This window comes from Balaenoptera physalus (genome assembly GCF_965194825.1).
Source record: "Balaenoptera physalus genome assembly, chromosome: 13".
NCBI lineage: Eukaryota > Metazoa > Chordata > Mammalia > Artiodactyla > Balaenopteridae > Balaenoptera > Balaenoptera physalus.
Window position 1 is genome coordinate 91984175 of NC_138892.1, and position 19512 is coordinate 92003686.

General features: G+C 36.4%; 2 long non-coding RNA genes across 2 annotated transcripts in view; one reads left to right on the forward strand and one right to left on the reverse strand.

Moving 5' to 3' along the window:
* Positions 1-19512, reverse strand: part of LOC309641249 — a 314747-nt gene that overhangs the window by 165447 nt on the left and 129788 nt on the right. The gene's annotated exons all lie outside the window — the stretch shown is intronic.
* Positions 1-19512, forward strand: part of LOC309641246 — a 265172-nt gene that overhangs the window by 156387 nt on the left and 89273 nt on the right. The window lies entirely within an intron of this gene.

The window sequence follows — 19512 nt, forward strand, 5'->3', positions numbered from 1 at the left end:
ACACTGCCAGAAATAAATCTGATTAGAGCGAAATTCTATTTGAGTTGCACGCACCTGGCTTTTCCTATTCTGGGTTTCAAAATCCTAGCCATACACATAGAGGCAGCCTAGTTCAGATATCAATCTCATTAGGCATCTGCATTTCTGAGATTTATGAAGAAAAGATTAGTGAGAATGATTTGGAAAGCCCAGAATTCATTAACTTCAACACAAATACATGCTGTGACCTCCAAGGGAGCTCTGGCATACACTTCCCGGTCATCCTCTTAAATAGCACTAGAGAAACCTTCAGCCAGAGTGATTCAGGGAATTGTTCTCTGGGTAAACTTTAGAGGCCTTTCTTCTGCTCGTCTTGTCCCGTGATCCTCTTCTGTGTGTCCTGTGCAATTTTTGTCCCTCATTGGACTCTAGTGGAATAAGATTTCCTTCTTTCAGGACCCTTGTTACTGTGATAGGAACTCCTGCTCTATTCATATGCTTAAAGTTTATTTAATATGCAAATTACTGTGAATCAACTACATAGGATGCTTTGTTTACCTCTTAAATGATCTGCAAAATGTCTATCTTTTCTTATGTTATTACTTATTATATATATATATATATATTTTTTTTTTTTTACTTCATTTATTTATCTGTTTATTTTTGGCTGCATTGGGTCTTCGTTGCTGCGCGCGGGCTTTCTCCAGTTGCGGTGAGCGGGGGCTCCTCTTTGTGGTGCGCGGGCTTCTCATTGCGGTGGCTTCTCTTGTTGCGGAGCACGGGCTCTAGGCACGTGGGCTGCAGTAGCTGTGGCTCACGGGCTCTAGAACGCAGGCTCAGTAGTTGTGGCGTACGGGCTTAGTTGCTCCGCAGCATGTGGGATCTTCCCGGACCAGGGCTCGAACCCGTGTCCCTGGTATTGGCAGGCAGATTCTTAACCATTGTGCCACCAGGGAAGTCCCTTATCTATTATCTTGAAGTGACTTTTCTTTAGTCAGCTCAATGGCACAGCCGTGCTCCACAACATAGGTGTCCTTTGTTTCCTGCAATCATTATTCAAGTTTTCTTTGGATTTTCCATACACTCATCCTGCTGACCATCCCTGCTCCAAGGATGATGTGTTATTCTATTCTATTCCCTTCAATGAGAAACCTCCTAATTCGGGGTGGGGGGGGGAGGGGGGAGGGAAGCATATTGGGGTAGAAAGGAGACCTCCAATAGATCAAGTCAAAAACTACATGATACTCTTTGTATTACCTATTAATTGCCCTCCTTGGTGGTATTGGCTCAGTATTTGGTTTGGTTTGGTTTTCCTATAACTACTTCATGTTCTGCCCTATGTTCTGTGAACTAAAAAGCATGAAAATACAGGCATAGCTCAGAGACGTCGCGTGTTTGGCTCCAGATCACCACAATAAAGGGACTATCACAATAAAGCGAGTGACATGAATTGTTTTGGTTTCCCAGTTTATATAAATGTTATGTTTATACCATACTGTGGTCTATTAAGTGTGCAATAGCTTTATGTGTAAAACAACAATGTACATACCTTAATTAAAAAATACTTTATTGCTAAAAAATGCTAACCATCATCTGAGCCTTCAGCAACTCACAGCACTGATTCAAAGATCACTGATCACAGATCACCATAAATACAATAATAATAATAAAGTTTGAAATATTGAGAGAATTACCACAATGTGACACAGAGACACAAAGTGAGCAAATGGTGTTGGAAAAATGGCGCCGATAGACTTGCTCAATGCAGGGTTGTCACAAACCTTCAATTTGTAAAAAACACAACACATGCAAGTGCAATAAAGCAAACCACAATAGAATGAGGTATGTCTGTAAAAGGTATAAATAGAAAGATTTTATGATAATAGTTTAAATGTTTTTTCATACTCTTTCCTAGGTCATATGATCCTGATGAGTATATGTTGTACATGCATGCTTCTAAACTATACACGCACCATAGACATTCTACGATACGTATTTTATTTTACTGCCAGAGGGAACTTGAGTGAATCTTTCCTATGTGACTGTAACTAACATCAAAATATTTTGAATAAGACTAACTTGGGCCATATGATCTCCGATTAACAAAACAGGATATAGGATATTGTGTACATGCTCATTTGTTTTACCCAGCTTGCCTTGACTCATTAAAAACTATTTTCATTCTTTGCTGGGAGTACTGGGCACCCAAAAAAGCAAGATACAAATGGATTTGATTCATGACTGTCTGGGTTCTGGGAACAGGCACCTTCTGGCATGTGTTCACAGGTGGAACACTGCTTCTCGACCGTAGTCTGGTCTGACGCAAACAATATCTGTTTGTTGAAAAGGTGGCCATTTACTCCCTTTGAATGGGAAACCCAGCAGATTTAGATTCAGGTCACAAAAGTTGTTTGGGGTTCTACTTTTTGGAAATTTTCAAAGAGGTGCACAAAGCGCCTTTTGTTGTATCCAATATCAAATTATGCCTTGTAGGTAGCCAGGAATATTGCAACTTATGTTTATATTGTGGTTTTGTCTAATATTTCAAAACAACATTGTCTAAACATACTCAGTTGGTATCATGAGAGTTAAGACAAGAGAATCTAAGGGATGCGGTTTTCCTCAAAACTAACTGAGAGGTGAAATCAAAGCACACAGTGTTGGAAAATCTTTTGTAAACTAGTAACAGCTGCTTAAAAAACGGCTTTTGTTGGGATGGAGGAGGGAGAGCCTGCCTGCACAGGCTCAGCACGTAGGGAAGTCCACCTCGTGTTCAGTCAAAGGAAATTCAACAATGTTATCTAAAACATACAAAGGGCATAAACTGATATGAGGTTAAATCGACTGTGTAAATATTCTTAAGAAGATATTATTAAAAAACCAAATGTTTTCTTTTGTCTAAACAATGAAATATGGAATTGTGTAGCTTTGCCATTTCCTTTTAGGCTGTTTAGGACTCAAGTTACTTTTATTTCCTGTTTTTTTCTCCTAATATGAAAGCTACAAATATAAGCATAAATCTAAAAGAAGAAGAAAAATAGGTTCTGGTCTTATTCAATGTGTATTACATTTTAGCTGCAATCAGGTACATGTGATGAAAACTAACAGGAGGTTTCCATCTCAGAAGGAACACTGTGTTTCTTTTGACCTTGAATTACGTAACATGATAAAGGACTCCTTTTTCCTAAACTTTTCTAGCAATTTCCCAACCGCATTCATTAGCAAATACAGGCCACTGTTTACTTCAAATTTTTTCTTGTATATGAAATTATGGAAGTTCCCAAGTATTTAAAATTAAACTTAGATGCTCAAATATCCATTGACAGAACAGAATTTTGTTGTTGTTATAACAACTTGATACAAGTTACAGTACTATATATTATTAAAATTTAATGGAAATTTAAACAGAAAAAATGTAAGCTGCACTGGTAATGATTATAATTATAGTATTAGATAGAAATTCACTAGGGAATAAGAAGGACTCTCGTAGTTTTAAAAACCAGTAACAACTTATGGACAGTGGGTGTTGTCTCTCTGAACAGATAAGCATAATTAAACTGTCTATGGGACCACGGCCCGCTCAAAGGTATTTGCTTCCCTCTCTACGTCGTTATAAGAATTTACCTACACTGTGTGTCAAACGGAAAGAACCTAGAAATACTGGTCTTACCAACCACGGAGTGCTAATATGACACCATATCAAGCTGGCAGAGATCCAAGTTTTACTGCCTAGCTTATTCATACAACACAGTTCTCCCTGAGCCTTGACATTTTAGACACCAACACTTAACGTTAAAACAACTTCTAGAGTAGAGTGGAGTAACACAAAGGATGTGACTAAAATTAGAGACCTAGGCACAAATCCTAACGTTACCTCTGAATAAATCCAGACAAGATAATCAGCCTCCCTCCCACAGTTTGTCTGATAAAGGAATGGGATCAAATTATTCTAAGGTCCTCTTTGGTTTAAATATTCTACAAACTTCACAACATAGCAGTGCTTCCCAAACCTTCCAACAACGAAGGATCTCTCTCACACCGTTTTTTTTAACCACTGCTACAGACTAGATGCTTTACATACTCACTTATCTCTCCATTTTAAAAGCCAAAGATTAATGTACATAATTAATACCACACTGAGTTAACATAAATTTGATATTTAAGTTAGGCCATGCAGCTTATCTTTGGTAAACATATGCAATTCATTAGCTTTGGGGGGAATATTAAAGGTATGAACTACTTAGGGATCTAGGTACATTTAATTGGAAATCACCAACGTAAGGGAAAGACACCATCCAAATCTGTCAAGAGAACTTAGCTACCCTCTGTTTGTCTTCCTGATTTGGCTACCTGCAGAAAATCATTACCTATACCAACTTCTCCCAGAAACAATATTTGTTAGTCCTGCATCTGAAGTGTTTCTGTCTTCATCTGAAGACCCTACATTAGTGGATAACACATCTTGACCAATGAACAATCTTAAAACCAATCCCAATGAACTGGGGGTGAGTGGGTAGGGTGCCCACTGTCACATAAGCCATTGAACTTAAAGACATTTTTATAAACTTTCAAGGTAATTCACACTTTTCATCAGTATTTGTTCTTGAAACCTTTAATTAACTAATCAGCCAGGCAGAAAATACTGATGTATATTCCATGTGCCTGAAATTGGCCTTTTATGGATAGGGCAAAGATGTATAAGAGGCCATCTAAGTAGGCAAGGAATAGTTAAGTCAGGAAAACAAGGCACAAATACAAAGCACTAACCAAGAAGCTGTGTGGCAAAGGGAAAACAGAGTTAAGGTGAGTCAGCTAGAGACCTTAAGCAAATAAATCATTTTAGCCAATCTGAGTTTTAATTTCTTCAACTGATAAATGAAAGACAAGGGTTTTGAATATATCTAATCCCACAGGACCAGTAAAATTATCAAATAGTAGAGGAGTTCACAGGCAGCTACTGAGGTCAGTGGTGGATTTAGCTCTAAAGTTAAAATTGAGCTGAGCCTAAAGGCATGTATATGGTTTGGAGAGTTAGTGCATAGAAACAAAATGGGCAAAGACAGAGATATCAAAGATCAAGGTATGTTCAGGTAAGAAAAATAACTAATCAACTACATAGAGTAGAACAGGATTATACCTGAAATCCTAGGTAGGTGGGAACAATACTATTCGGGGCATTGAAAGGCAATCTTAGGGTGCTATGGAAGCCTTCTAGGTGGAGAAGTTTCATTCATTTATTAATTCATTCACCATATACTTATGGAACACATACTACATACAAAGCGCTATCTTAGGGGCTGTGGGATGAAATAAAACTGGACACTATGTGTTCCTTATCTTCATCCATTTCACCTTTTCCCCCAACCCCTTGCCACTAGCAACCACCAATCTGTTTTCTGTATCTATGGGTTCAGTTTTGTTTTGTTTTATAAGTGATACCATGCAGTATTTGTCTTTCTCTGTCTGACTCATTTCACTTAGCATAATGCCTTCAAGGTCCCTCCATATTGTTGCAAATGGCAAGATTTCTTTTTTATGGCTGAATAATATTCCATTGTGTGGATACACCACATTTTCTTTATCCATGCATCCATCAATGGACACTTAGGTTGCTTCCATGTCTTGGCTACTGTCTTGGCAATGAACAAGGAGATGCATATATCTTTTCAAGTTAGTCTTGCTGTTTCCTTCAGATAAAAACCCAGAAGTAGAACTGTTGCATCATATGGTAGTTCTAGTTTTAATTTTTTGAGAAACCTCCATACTGATTTCCATAGTGGCTGCACCAATTTAGATTCCAACCAACAGTGCAAGAGGGTTCCCTTTTCTCCACATCCTTACCAACACTTGTTATTTCTTGTCTTTTTGTAACAGCCATTCTAACAGGGGTGAGGTGATATCTCATGGTTTGATTTGCAGGAGCAGGAATTTGAACCAATAAAGCCAAATCTGAAGCCTGTTGTGTTAACCTTTACATTATGCTGCCTCTCTAATGACACCTATCAAGAAGCCTTAGTAATTCACTTATTTAGGCAATGAGGCAAGGAGATGTAGGTGAAAACTTAGTTTTGAAGTTAAGAAGGTGATTTTTAAGGCCTACTCTGGTTCAGAAATTTTCACATGGATTCAGAGTCAGGTAGATTATTGTATAACCATAGCTTAGCTGACTATTAGCTGACCTACCCTGGACAAACCTCAGGCTCCTACTTTGTGAAATGGCACAACAACTTCCCTTCACAATACAGTTACAAAGCTTAGAGGCGAGAATATTTGTACACGGTTTAGTGCGGGGCCTTGCACATACTAGTCAAAAGGAACAATACTTTCTCACCTTGTATACCCAGCATCATACCTGACCACAGGAGGCAACATAATTATTTTCTCAGTGTATGTATTAATTGACTCAATAATTGATTGATGAACTGCTTGGTTAATGGAAAGAATTCTTTTTTTCTTATAAATTTATTATTTTTTTAATTTATTTACTTTCAGCTGCGTTGGGTCTTCGTTGCTGCACGCAGGCTTTCTCTAGTTGCGGCGAGCTAGGGCTACTCTTCGTTGCGGTGCGCAGGCTTCTCACTGCGGTGGCTTCTCTTGCTGCGGGGCACGGGCTCTAGGTACGTGGGCTGCAGTAACTGTGGCAAACGGGCTCAGTAGTTGTAGCTCACGGGCTCTAGAGCACAGGCTCAGTAGTTGTGGCGCACGGACTTAGTTGCTCCGCGGCATGTGGGATCTCCCCAGACCAGGGCTTGAACCCATGTCCCCTGCATTGGCAGGCGGATTCTTAACCACTGTGTCACCAGGGAAGTCCTAATGGAAAGAATTCTTAACCAAGCATCTGATTCCAATGATCCATCTCTCTTTTCTCTGCCTTATCCCTAGTCTATGATTTCAAGTTTGAATAAATTTTCTATCTAGCACGTATCCATTAGTAGATGTTAAAAGAGGTGGTAGCATTTCAGAAAAAGTAAAATTAAGGCAAGGAGAATATATACAGAATTGTATGAATTTAATCATGGAATTATCCTTTTCATACTGCTGCTCGAGCAGAAAGATTACAGCTTTAGAAACCTCACTCTTTCCTCCTGCCAATTTAGATCTAAAACAATGACTGTGCAGACTCTTCTGCTCTATGTAGATTTAGACTTTTTTGTAATAAAAAATGAAAAAAGAAATTTTACAAATGAAAAGGAAACAATTCTGAATTACTGAATTCCTGAATTCCATTTTTAAAAATTTTTATTGGAGTATAGTTGACTTACAATGTTGTGTTAGTTTCAGGTATACAGCAAAGTGAATCAGTATATATATATATATATATATATATATATATATATATATATATATATATATATATATATATATCTCCATTCTTTTTCAGATTCTTTTCCCATATGTGTTATTACAGAATACTGAGTAGAGTTCCCTGTGCTCTACAGTAGGTCCTTGTTAGTTATGTATTTTATATATAGTAGTGTGTATATGTTTATCTCAATCTCCAAATTTAACATTCCATTTGTTTTTGTTCACTAACAATTTAAACTGAGTTTTCAGTCACCAGGTATATTAAATGTCTGAAAATAAATCTAGAGTCTTGAATTCACGTGGCATTGCAGATATTTAACACATATTAAATGAAAAGTTTGGAAACTTCTTCAATTGACCAGAAAACAAGAGTAAATAAAGGACTTTGATCATCAAGGAAAAAGTTCAAAACATTACATTTTTACCACAGCAATCATTAAAATTCTCTTCTTATAAAATTCTCTGATTTTTCAGTCTGGGGAAAGTTTCCTAAAGGAGATATAAATAATGCTTTTTTTTTTTTGGCTGCTCCAGTTCTTAGTTGCTGGCATGCAGGATCTTCGTTGCCATGTGCGGGATCTTTAGTTGCGGCATGAGGTATCTTTTAGTTGCAGCATGAAGGCTCTTAGTTGCAGCATGTGGGATCTAGTTCCCTGAGCAGGGATTGAACCCAGGCCCCCTGCATTGGGAGCACTGAGTCTTAACTGTTGGACCACCAGGGAAGTCCCTAAATGATGTTTTTAAAAAATGATGAACTTGTCATCATATTTTGGTAAACCATAAAAAGTCTTCACATTTCTCCTTCCACCCTCCCCCATTCATACCAGCATATAAAGTTTGCATTCCAGTCACCGGAGTAGAGGTAGAGTCAGTAATTTTTGAGGCACGTGGATGAAAATATCACTGTGGGAGGGGTAAAAATGCACCTCTGAACTATTTGCCCATGTCAGAAAAATAGTGCCACCATCCAAACACAGGAACTCGCGTTTATACAAGGTTGTCACTTATTTTCTACATAAAGAAGAAATAGCTTAACCCTTCATGGAAAGCAAAGCACAACAAGGAAATGAGATATTTTTTCTGGCAATTCACTTTCAGTGAAGTAGCAGGTCATTTTTTTCTCCTTCTTTTTTCAGAGAATAATACTTTCTTAATAAGTGTCCCTTTCTCTGTCAGGAAAAGTCTTACTAAGTCGTTAAGATGGATGTTGCTATTTCTCTCATGTTGAGAATCTGAAATGCCGTCTTCCAGCACAGTTTAGAGGGAACCCTTTCTGAGGATGTTGTGCGGTCCTACAAATGTCACTTTGGAGAGTCTACTGGCCCTGGTCTCAATCTTTGTTGTACTAAAACATGTTTAAAAATATTAAAAAAAAAAAACAGCCAACAAGCATTTTTAAGAATAAAAATAATAATAGACACTTCTCTAATATCTCAAGTGATTTCTCAAATAGAAAGTGGCAGGGGAAAAAAAAAGGGAAAACGAAAATGAGGAGAGCATGTCACGAAGAGATTTATCTCTACTTCTCCACATTCACTCCTTGCCACTTCTGTTGCCACTCATGGGTGTTTCTTGGAGACTCAGAAGAAGCTTTCTAGTTTATGACCGTGTTGATATTTCCTCTCGGGAAGGAAAAAAATGGTCCACAATCGGTGCATTAACCTAAAAGGGAAACATCTGTTTGGAGCATGGAGCAATTTACTGGCTGAGTTCTGAACACAGGGATTGCTGCTGAGATCCTCTGTCTGATTCTGCAGGTCTCATCCGAGCACAAGGAAAGGAAAACTGGCCTTTACGGGAGCACTCACCTGGGACTTAACTGGATTAGAATAGAGATTATGTTTGTCGTTTAGACAAAGGTGGTTTCCTTCATAGTACAGGAAATTTGAGAATAAACACAGCACGTAATAGTCAGAAGGATATGGTTAAAATGGCAAATTTTCTGTTATGTAGATTTTACCACAAAGAAATGGTAAGACGGATTTTTTTTTTTAAAGATACTTATTCCTTCTCGTATTTCAGATTCCAAAACAGGCATCAAAAACCCCAAATCTGAACATCACCAAAGTAAATCCAACTTAGGTGATTCTTTTGCTGTGAAATCAACCCCTCAACTTTTACTAACAAGCAAAGAGAACTTTTGTTTCTCTATAGACTAATATTAAAGTTTTTGGCCTTTTAAAAGGGCCAGTGTCTCATCCTATTAAGTCAATGTTCATTGAGAGCACTTTAAGTGTACATAGATATGTGAAGATCTAAAATTAGGTGTGGCATGTACATGAAACTAAAATGGAAAAAGAGGGATGTTGAGGAGAAAAGCTTCGAGAATAAAAACTGATTTAAAAGATTGCAACCCAATCCAAAAATGCGCAGAAGACCTAAATAGACATTTCTCCAAAGAAGATATACAGATTGCCAAAAAACACATGAAAGGATGCTCAACATCACTAATTAGGGAAATGCAAATCAAAACTACAACGAGGTATCACCTCACACCAGTCAGAATGGCCATCATCAAAAAATCTACAAACAAAAAATGCTGGAGAGGGTGTGGAGAAAAGGGAACCCTCTTGCACTGTTGGTGGGAATGTAAATTGGTACAGCCACTATGGAGAACAGTATGGAGGTTCCTTAAAAAACTAAAAACAGAACTACCATACGACCCAGCATTCCCACTACTGGGCATATACCCTTAGAAAACCATAATTCAAAAAGAGTCATGTACCACAATGTTCACTGCAGCTCTATTTACAATAGCCAGGACATGGAAGCAACCTAAGTGTCCATCGACAGATGGACGGATAAAGAAGATGTGGCACATATATACAATGGAATATTACTCAGCCATAAAAAGAAACGAAACTGAGCTATTTGTAGTGAGGTGGATGGACCTAGAGTCTGTCATACAGAGTGAAGTAAGTCAGAAAGAGAAAAACAAATACCGTATGCTAACATATATATGGAATCTAAAAAGAAAAAAAAAAATGGTTCTGAAGAACCTAGGGGCAGGACAGGAATAAAGACGCAGACGTAGAGAATGGACTTGAGGACACGGGAAGGGAGAAGGGTAAGCTAGGACGAAGTGCGAGAGTGGCATGGACATATATACACTACCAAATGTAAAATAGATACCTAGTGGGAAGGAGCCACATAGCACAGGGAGATCAGCTCGGTGCTTTGTGACCACCTAGAGGGGTGGGATAGGGAGGGTGGGAGAGAGACGCAAGAGGGAGGAGATATGGGGATATATGTATATGTATAGCTGATTCACTTTGTTATAAAGCAGAAACTAACACACCATTGTAAAGCAATTATACTCCAATGAAGATGTTTAAAAAAATAAATAAATAATTAAAAAAAGTAAAGATTGGACTCGGTTTCAAAGCACCAGATTGGATCTTACAAATAGACAGCGAATGAAGTTCCTGGGACAAACCTGGCCAATAATCCAGGTGCCCTAATCAGCATCCGGTACTGCCACTGTGCAGCTAACAGCCGTTAGGTGTCGAACACACCAGCATATTCAAAAATAACTGCATTTAGAGCTGGGTCTAACTGGTCACATAATTGGAGATAATTTAATTTTTTTCAAATTGCTTCATAAAGTATAACTGGTAAGAGGGAAAATAGATACGCTATGTGACGGACTCACAGTGAGTCATACCTAATACTTGTAACCCAAGAAGATAAATACAATCTAAACTAACCACTGTCAACAATAAAAACTGTGCTTGAACCCATGGGTTTGTGACTATAGCAACCACTGTAAAATATAACTTGAAATTATTAAAGGAAGAAAGGAAAAATCTTATCTCTTTACTCTTTAAATAAACTCTATAAGAAACCACAGGCAGTTCTTTTCATAGCATGAATTTAGAACTTCTATTTGTCAAATGATATCTTCTCCAAAATGACTTCATACACTACAGTCTTGATTTAACATGGAGCTATCAGTATTTTAAATAACTTATTACTGACCAATGATAAATTAGCTGCCACAACGAATCTCTACTTGCCAATAAATACTTGCCCAGCGGTCAGGCTTCTGGTTACAAGAACTACTGTTTGTATAACACTGGTGCATTTACAAAGTACGTTTTTCATATATGACAGTGTTTCATTTAAATCTCACAGCTACCTGATAAAGTATTATCTCCACTGTCCTTTGACAGAGGGGAAGTAATATTTGACAAAGTCCTAAGATTGGTACAGGAAAGAGACAAAATAGAACCCCAGTTCTCTGACTCCCGTTGAAATGATCTTTCCCTGAGAGAAACCTCAAAAGACAACTTGAAATGAAGAAATTAAACCACCACAATGGTTTTCAGAGTTTTAATTATTTGCCTCAAATGAATAATATTCAAGCACATTTTTGTAATAGGTCGCAGCTGATACCTTGAGCGTTATTGAGAAGGCAGAAGACCAAAAGCAAATATAAGAGTAATAAAGGCAGTGTTCTGTTGGCAAATTTTGTTCTCCCATAGGATACTGTGGTATTGCCATGTATTCGTTTGCTAGGGATGCCATGACAAACTACCACAGACTGGGTGATTTAAACAACAGAAATTAATTTTCTCACAGTTCTGCAGACTAGAAGTCTGAGATCAAGGTGTCAGCATGGTTAGTTTCCTCTGAGGTCACTCTCCTCAGCTTGTAAATGGCTGCCTTCTCCCTGCATCTTCACCTCATCTCCCCTCTGTTGATGTCTGTGTCCAAATTTCCTTCTTATAAGGACACTAGTCATATTGGACTAAGCCACCCTAATGACCTTATTTTAACTTAGTTATCACTTTAAAGATTCTATTTCTAAATGTAGTCACATTCTGAGGTACCAGGGGATAGGACTTCAGTAATTAATTGATAATAAATGTATTGCTATAATTGTATTACTGTATTATTGTATTGTATTGTATTATTGTATTTTCTAATTGTATTAGAAAAAAGTTTTTAAATGACTAAGAAGAGTTAGTACATAAAATATATACTAAACAAGAAAGAAAAGAAATTTATGAGTTTATGATTGAGTTGGGGGGGTAGATTTAATGTCATAGTCACCAATGAAATGAATAGTTTTAAATATAGTGGCTACCTTCTGTTTGTTACTATAATTCTTTAAAAAAAAATTAGTTTCTAAAATAGTCTCCTTTTCTACTGCAAACCTGAATTGCCTCTTAGTCACTGTTTCACATACCATATTGAAAATTTATATCTGTTTCTTAACAAAATTTTAAGAAAATTTTAATGATACATATTCAAAATAAAAATTAAATATTATATCTGTCAAGACTAATAATCAAAAAATAAATGTCATTAAAAATTTTAGCAATGTCATAGAATACTCAAGTTAGAAGTGACCATAGGAATTTTTCTATATAATTCCTTGATTACAAATATATATATATAATATTTTCAGTTTTGTTCTGATTCCAGGTTATACCTGCCATTGTGTTGGCTTTTTCAACTACTGCTGTCAAACATAGATCAATGTCTTTAGAAACAGGTTAACAATTATGTTTTTCTTTTATTCAAAGTGGTGGCTTGTAATGCATATCCTCTAAGACCCAGTGTGAACTATTTCTCCCCAAATAACTAATTTTACACTGCTCACATACATATGTAACTCAGTTAACATGGAATGACGGTAATAAAACGTTTTCTATTTGAAATGCATTGTGTAATTCTTAACTCCTATTATAAACACATGTCATCTAAAGAACAATTGCCACTTTTGATGTTTATTTACAGTCCTCCACCTTCACATGACAAAATGGTTGTTAACATTAGTTTATTTAGCCATAAATTTTTTCACCTACAGGTAACACCATCACAAGGAAAGAATGGCATTACATAAAAGGGTAAAAAGGAAAAAAAAAGCAGAAGCATGACATGGCCAACTAATAACTAATTTACTAGGCTTGAGTTGATACATTATCAAAGAAAATTGTCACTGGGTTTATGATCCTCGTTAATTTTTAGCCAGCAAGGTAAATTTGTTTTTACTCTTTGGCATGACTTTGTGCTTGCTTATTTGCGTACTCACTTGCTTTCTCTATTTTTCTTTCCTTATTTCTTTTCTATTAAAAAAAAATCAGAGTATATTCTCTTCCCATTATACTTACCCCCCCAACTTCTATAAATCTAAATCTTTATTATTCTAACTCAATATATTTTCCACTCCGGTAATCACCAGGAGGAATGCACTTCTGTTGTATTTAACTACACAAGTATATATAGAAAACCAGAAATAAAATTAAACTCTTAATACATCTAGTAGCAAATTATAATCAATGTCCTTCAATTACGAAGAGCAAAAGGATTGCTCAACTTAGGGTGAGGTCCTTGTAAGGTGGATTTACAGTGATAGTTGATCAGAATAGAACTCTTAGAGAAGCAAGGGCAGCGATAAAGGAATAAATAACCTTACCTGCCAACCTACTCAATGAACTTGAATAAATCAACAAGTTTTCTTTGTTCTTTCACCCTGACAATTATTATTTTTTCTGCCTGTTGACTTAGACTACTGAATTGGAGTAGTGCCTGAATAATTTACCTCCACTAATTGAAACTTTATATGGTACAAACGTACGCTTCACTTTGTACTCTGTACAATGTTGCACTACTCCAATTACAGTTTTGAACAACTGCAGGATTTTAGGGTATTGATTAAACTCCTTAAATAGACAAACTGAGATCAAGCACTTGAAGAAGCACTATTTGCATATAAATAAGTACTGTGCTCACCATTGCTAATCTTGTCCTGGTCTTTACTGAAGGTCTGCCAGGTTTCTAGTTGTCAGGGGCCCTAGTTACAGGAGTGTGAGTTACTCTGCATTTAGAAGACATAACACGGCCTTTCATTAAAATTCCTCTATAATCCCAATATGTAACCCTCAAGTAGCTAAATTAGTAATTGTCTGCAAAGTAATTAACAAGGCTGGGTTACTGAATTGTTTTTACGTAATCCAATGATGTTACGTGACCATGGGTTTAAAAGCATTTTTTGTTTTCAAACACCAAATTCTATTTTCACTGTTGTTTTAATGAAGTACACAGAGTCCTTCTCCATTTAACTGTCCCATGCTTGTTTCTGTCTTCAATATTTTCCCACTTTATAATATTGTTGAATCAATTATTTTTCACTTCCCCGAGGCATTCAATACATTTATTCATCTTTCAATAATATTTCTAATGGGAAAACTTTGCTTTTTTTTGTGAAGGCAAAAAAATTCAAAATCTTCAAATATAATTTACAAATTTTGACTGGTGTCTTGGAAGTCTATAAAATCGCATTACCGTGCGGCTAGCTAGAAAAGAATTGGAAAAGGAGCCCAACAACACGAAACTGTTTCGTGGCGATAAAGGCAGAGTATACTAGAACCCAAACCACAAGAACAGACTGGTTGGTTATTACAATGGGATAATCCAAGATCTTGCTTCCTGCTTCAGTAAGTTTGGGTGCAAATGTCCAACAGCTGTTCTCTTTTACCTAGAAGTAGGTGCCTTTAGCGATGGGTTGAATGACTGCCACATGCACAATTCCTAATTCCTTACGCAGGGAACAAAAGAGAATCAACAGATACAAAATAATCAAATGATCACCCAGTGTATGGCCTTTATAGTATATGGTTTTCATCAAAGATAGTACACAATAAAAGCATCATCTTACACTATTTATCATGGTAGCCAGTGGTTTTCGATTTGAATTCTAAGAAGTGGCCAGATCTGTTCTATTTTCAAGTTATAGTCTAAATTCCATTGTCTAAGATTTCATTATAAAAAGAGGCCCCCTCATTTTATTATTCCCATAATCAAATTTTTAACCTTAGAAAACTTCCCACAAGGATAGCAATAAAAGTTCCATATGGGGATAGAATGTTCTGTGTCATACTACAAGATCTGACCAATTGCTTCATTAATTAGTAAAGGGGAAAAAAAAAACTATACTGAATTCCACAAAATATAATGTAAGCCAGAGGAGAATTGTTAGTTCTAAATTTTTCAGTTCTTAAGGGATAAAAAAGACATTCTTTATTCTAGTTTGCTTAGTCAGAAAAGTTATGCAGCTTTATCATGGCCCTTATAAAGACTGCCACACAAGACCTATTCCAGTACCTTTTTACACAGTGATTTCAGCCAAAGGCACCACCACCCTATCCTCCAGTCCCTTATCCAGTGTGAATCACAACTAAGCACTTAAAATGACTAAAAATTGTTCATAATGGTCTTCTGAATTTCACATGGTTGAGATCTAGAAAGCACTAGAAAGATTTTAACTGAAGCTTCGTCTCCTAGAAAAAGTAATCAGTGTCATTAATGAGCAAAAAAGAAAGGAGAGAGCAGTTCTTGCTCCTGATGATTTTCTTAAAATTAATCTGGAAAGATTGTGTGTGTGTGTGTGTGTGTGTGTGTATTTCACTGGAAAGACAGTGGCTCACAAAAGGCACATTAAACTACCCTGAATCTTTCTTGGAATAAGGCAAGCATCTTAAGGATCTTTCAGTTGAAAGTAGTAGAAATCCACTCAAACCAGCTCAAGTGAAAGAGGAATTTAAAAGAGAGATTCAAAGTTATCTTGGAGTAGCCAAACACAGAAAACACATTTAGGTTCCGATAAAAAATGAAAAATCCTTAAGGCAGTTTTTCTACCTTTCAGACACCTTCTCTACTTCGCTTTTAGATCATCTTCTGCAATGCAGTTAATTTTTGTTTCTCCATAACAGCAGCTTTCAGGTAAGTTTACTTTCCTGTTTCTAACTCTCTTTAACTTACAGGCAGAATGTCCATTCCTGTCTAATTCAGTCTCTGGGGCTCCAAGTTTAAATTACTAAGAGAGTGAATCTGATTCGCTCAGCTGGGTCACATTACACCTTGGCCCAATCAAGTGTGTCCAGGAGTTGGGACTTGCTCAAGCAAGTAATCTTTCATAGGTAATAGGTATCAGTAATAATACTTGCTGAGTCTGAAAATTAACTTCTATAGATTATATAAATGCCCTGTTTACTGAAGATACTAGATAAATGGTGATCGTAATAATATTAATATGAAAGTATCTTTCCTAATACGGCAAACATAACATTTAACTCATAACATTTTTAATTAGCCAAATATAGAAGAACACATTTGAAACTCAGGCATGAATTTAGTAATTATATTTTGAAATTCAATATCTCACAATGAAAATAAAAGTTCATATTCGAAAAATTCTTTTATAAACTACCAACAGTGAGTGATTTTTTATTAAATTTCAATTAGTAGTTGTACGCAAATCACGAATTTGGGTATGTTTTTTAAACTCCTTGTAAAGGCAGCATAAAGAAAACATCAGTTCAGTAGCTTAAAACAAATCATCAGAATGTTACAACAGTCATTGTAATAATAATACCTTTCATTTACAACTGCTGTGCTGAACACTTTCTGTACAGATTCTCATATACCAATAACAATTCTTACACTTAGGTATATTTTTTTAAACCACATTACAAATGAGGAATCTGAGGTTCAGGAATACTGTATTTTGTCCAAGTTACCCAAAGCAAGTCTGTAGTGATAGCAAGATTTTCTAATAAAAATCAGGCAACTCTTCAACTAATTCAAAAGCCTCTTTGCAAAAATTTGAAGAATCTGACATTTTCTTAAGACAATGTTTTAACATCTGCTAAAAAATTACCTTTATAAATATAGAAATCCATAATAACTGCAAATATGAATGGTACCCCTAGAACTGTACAATGCAAAACTTGCACAACTATATATGACAGCCTGTTAATCAAAATAGTAAGGATATTACTAATCAAGTCTCCTTTCTACATGGAGTACCATTCATTAATGCTCTAGCCCTCCGCACCTTTCCCATTTACCCCACCCCATTACCTAGGTAAATGATTAAACTCTAAAGTGTTTTAGCCCATTTGTTCCATTGATGGTTCAGTGATAAAAGACTTTAAAAGGAGTGTTAAACCAAAGTTCCAATAAATCCCTATATATAATTCAATCAATAAAACATTATGTGGTCCAAGAAATGCACATGGTTTATGACCCACTGTCCCTCTGTGACCTCCTTTACTTAAAAAAATCTTAGTTCTACAGTGAACAAGGGAAATCTCTTAACAAACATCAACAGGGCTTCCATTTTGTTGTTAGCTAGTTTGATGAAGTGAAATGTGACATCACTCAGCAAACCTGTTTAGAAGACGTAACTATTGATACTTGCACTAATTATGCTTATGTCCATTGGCTTATTTCTTCCATGCCTGTAAGGATAAACTTTTTCCAGAATGATGGCTTTGCCACCTATCTTACATTAGGCCAGCAATGCTCAAGGAGAATGGAGGAGAGAAAGAGTGACAGATCAAAATTTCCAGGGAAGCATGTGTACTTCGGAAAAGTGTATTTATTGTAAGAAAATATTGTAGTTGGGGGAAAAGGAAGGCAACTCTTGTTTTTGTAGTACAAACTACAGAAAGTAAAACCTTATGAAACCCTGGTTGATGGGGATGGAGGATGAGGGAGGGCTAAAAAAGAAGGGAGATATGCTGAATATGTAACAACTTGAATAACACTTGCCCAGACATTTCATCCTGAATTCATGGCACCATTTCACTGAACACCATCTTATTTAACAATATCCTTTTCATTCAAGACATGGGAGGAGAAGCAGAACCAACCATGTTACTTGACCTTGGCTTTAAACTTAAAAGAGCCAAAAGTTTTAGCTTTTGTGTAGCAGCAAATTTGTGCAGGGAAACAATACAAGGCCTAGAATAGTGACCTTGAAATACACCTTTTGTAGACTTTTTCCCAAAAGCCATATTCATATTTCTAAAAGCCACACAGTTACCACTTTTGGATATTGTTCCTATGTTAGTGAGGAACATGGGAACGTAGCTGATGCTACAATAACTCTACTGACATTCGCATTACAACCACTCCTCCTATGGTAGCCTGTGATCCTCAGAAGCAGAGTCTCTTGGAACTCTTTTAATATATGTGTATGTATATGTGCATGTGTATGTATATGTACATCTTCCAAAAAATTTTTTTCCATGATTTTACTTAAAGAGTAAGTGTTAACTAGATGAAGGAGGTGAAGATCCTTAGGGGCATAACATATCACTCTAACACACAAAACTGTAATCCACAGTATTAACTCAATTTGAGGGTGCCAGGATAGACTCAAAGAAGGGGGACTGTAAACAGGCCTCCGTGAGTCTACAGGAAGGGGACCTGCATGGAAGTGGGATGTAGCAGTGGCTGGCTAAGGCCAAAGAACTTCCATTTTCCTGTTGGCAATTTCCACCTGCCAGCTTCCATCATATTTATGAGGCATAAAATAAAGATACTTGGGGGTTTAAAAAAATAAAATAAAATCAGAGGCAAACTCACCTGGAGAAAACCCCATGAATGTACCTAAGTAGATTACAACTGTTTTTTCCCATAGCCTGCTAGCCTCTCATTACTACTGCTTAGTGGTAAGGATAATTCAGGGGAAAGTAGAAGAGTCATCATACAGAGAAATAATTACTGTATGGATTGAAGAGTTCTACTGCTCTTTGCTATTTCAAGGATCCAGAAGAAAATCCCACTATATATATATGTTTCTTGTGTAATCACTTTTTTAAATACTGAACAAGGTGATTAAAGATAGTTTATGGTAAGAAGAGCCACTGCAAACAAATATGAAAATAAAAACAGCAGCTCCTCAGAGAACACACTTCATAATAGAAGTCTCCTACAACATCTAGTAGGCACTAGAAATATTTTAGAAACCAGCTAAGTGGATAACTATTTCATCACGAATATCTTTTACCCAATGAGTGAATGATTTGCTAAAACTTCCTATGCTATTTTGTTCAGTCCTCTTGCCAAATTTTGGATTAAGGCACGAATATTTCAATTTGGCTGTAAAAACAAAGATTACATTTTACAATAAAATTATATTTCCTTGAATGATAAAATTCACATTCCTTCCTAATGCTCTGGTAATGAAGAGCATTAAGAAGAAAACTAACCAAGTTTTATATAACTAACCAAGTTTTATATAACTTTTATATAACTTTTTCCTTACATTGTTTTCTAGCTAACCTTAAGATGGTTATTTTTCAACCACAGATTCTCATTAATTTTATTTCCATAGAGGCATGTTGGCAACTCTTCAAAATTTTATTAGCAGCCAGTCTTGGTAGGGCACCAGGTTCTTTCCCTATTGTTCACATTTGCATATGTTTATTT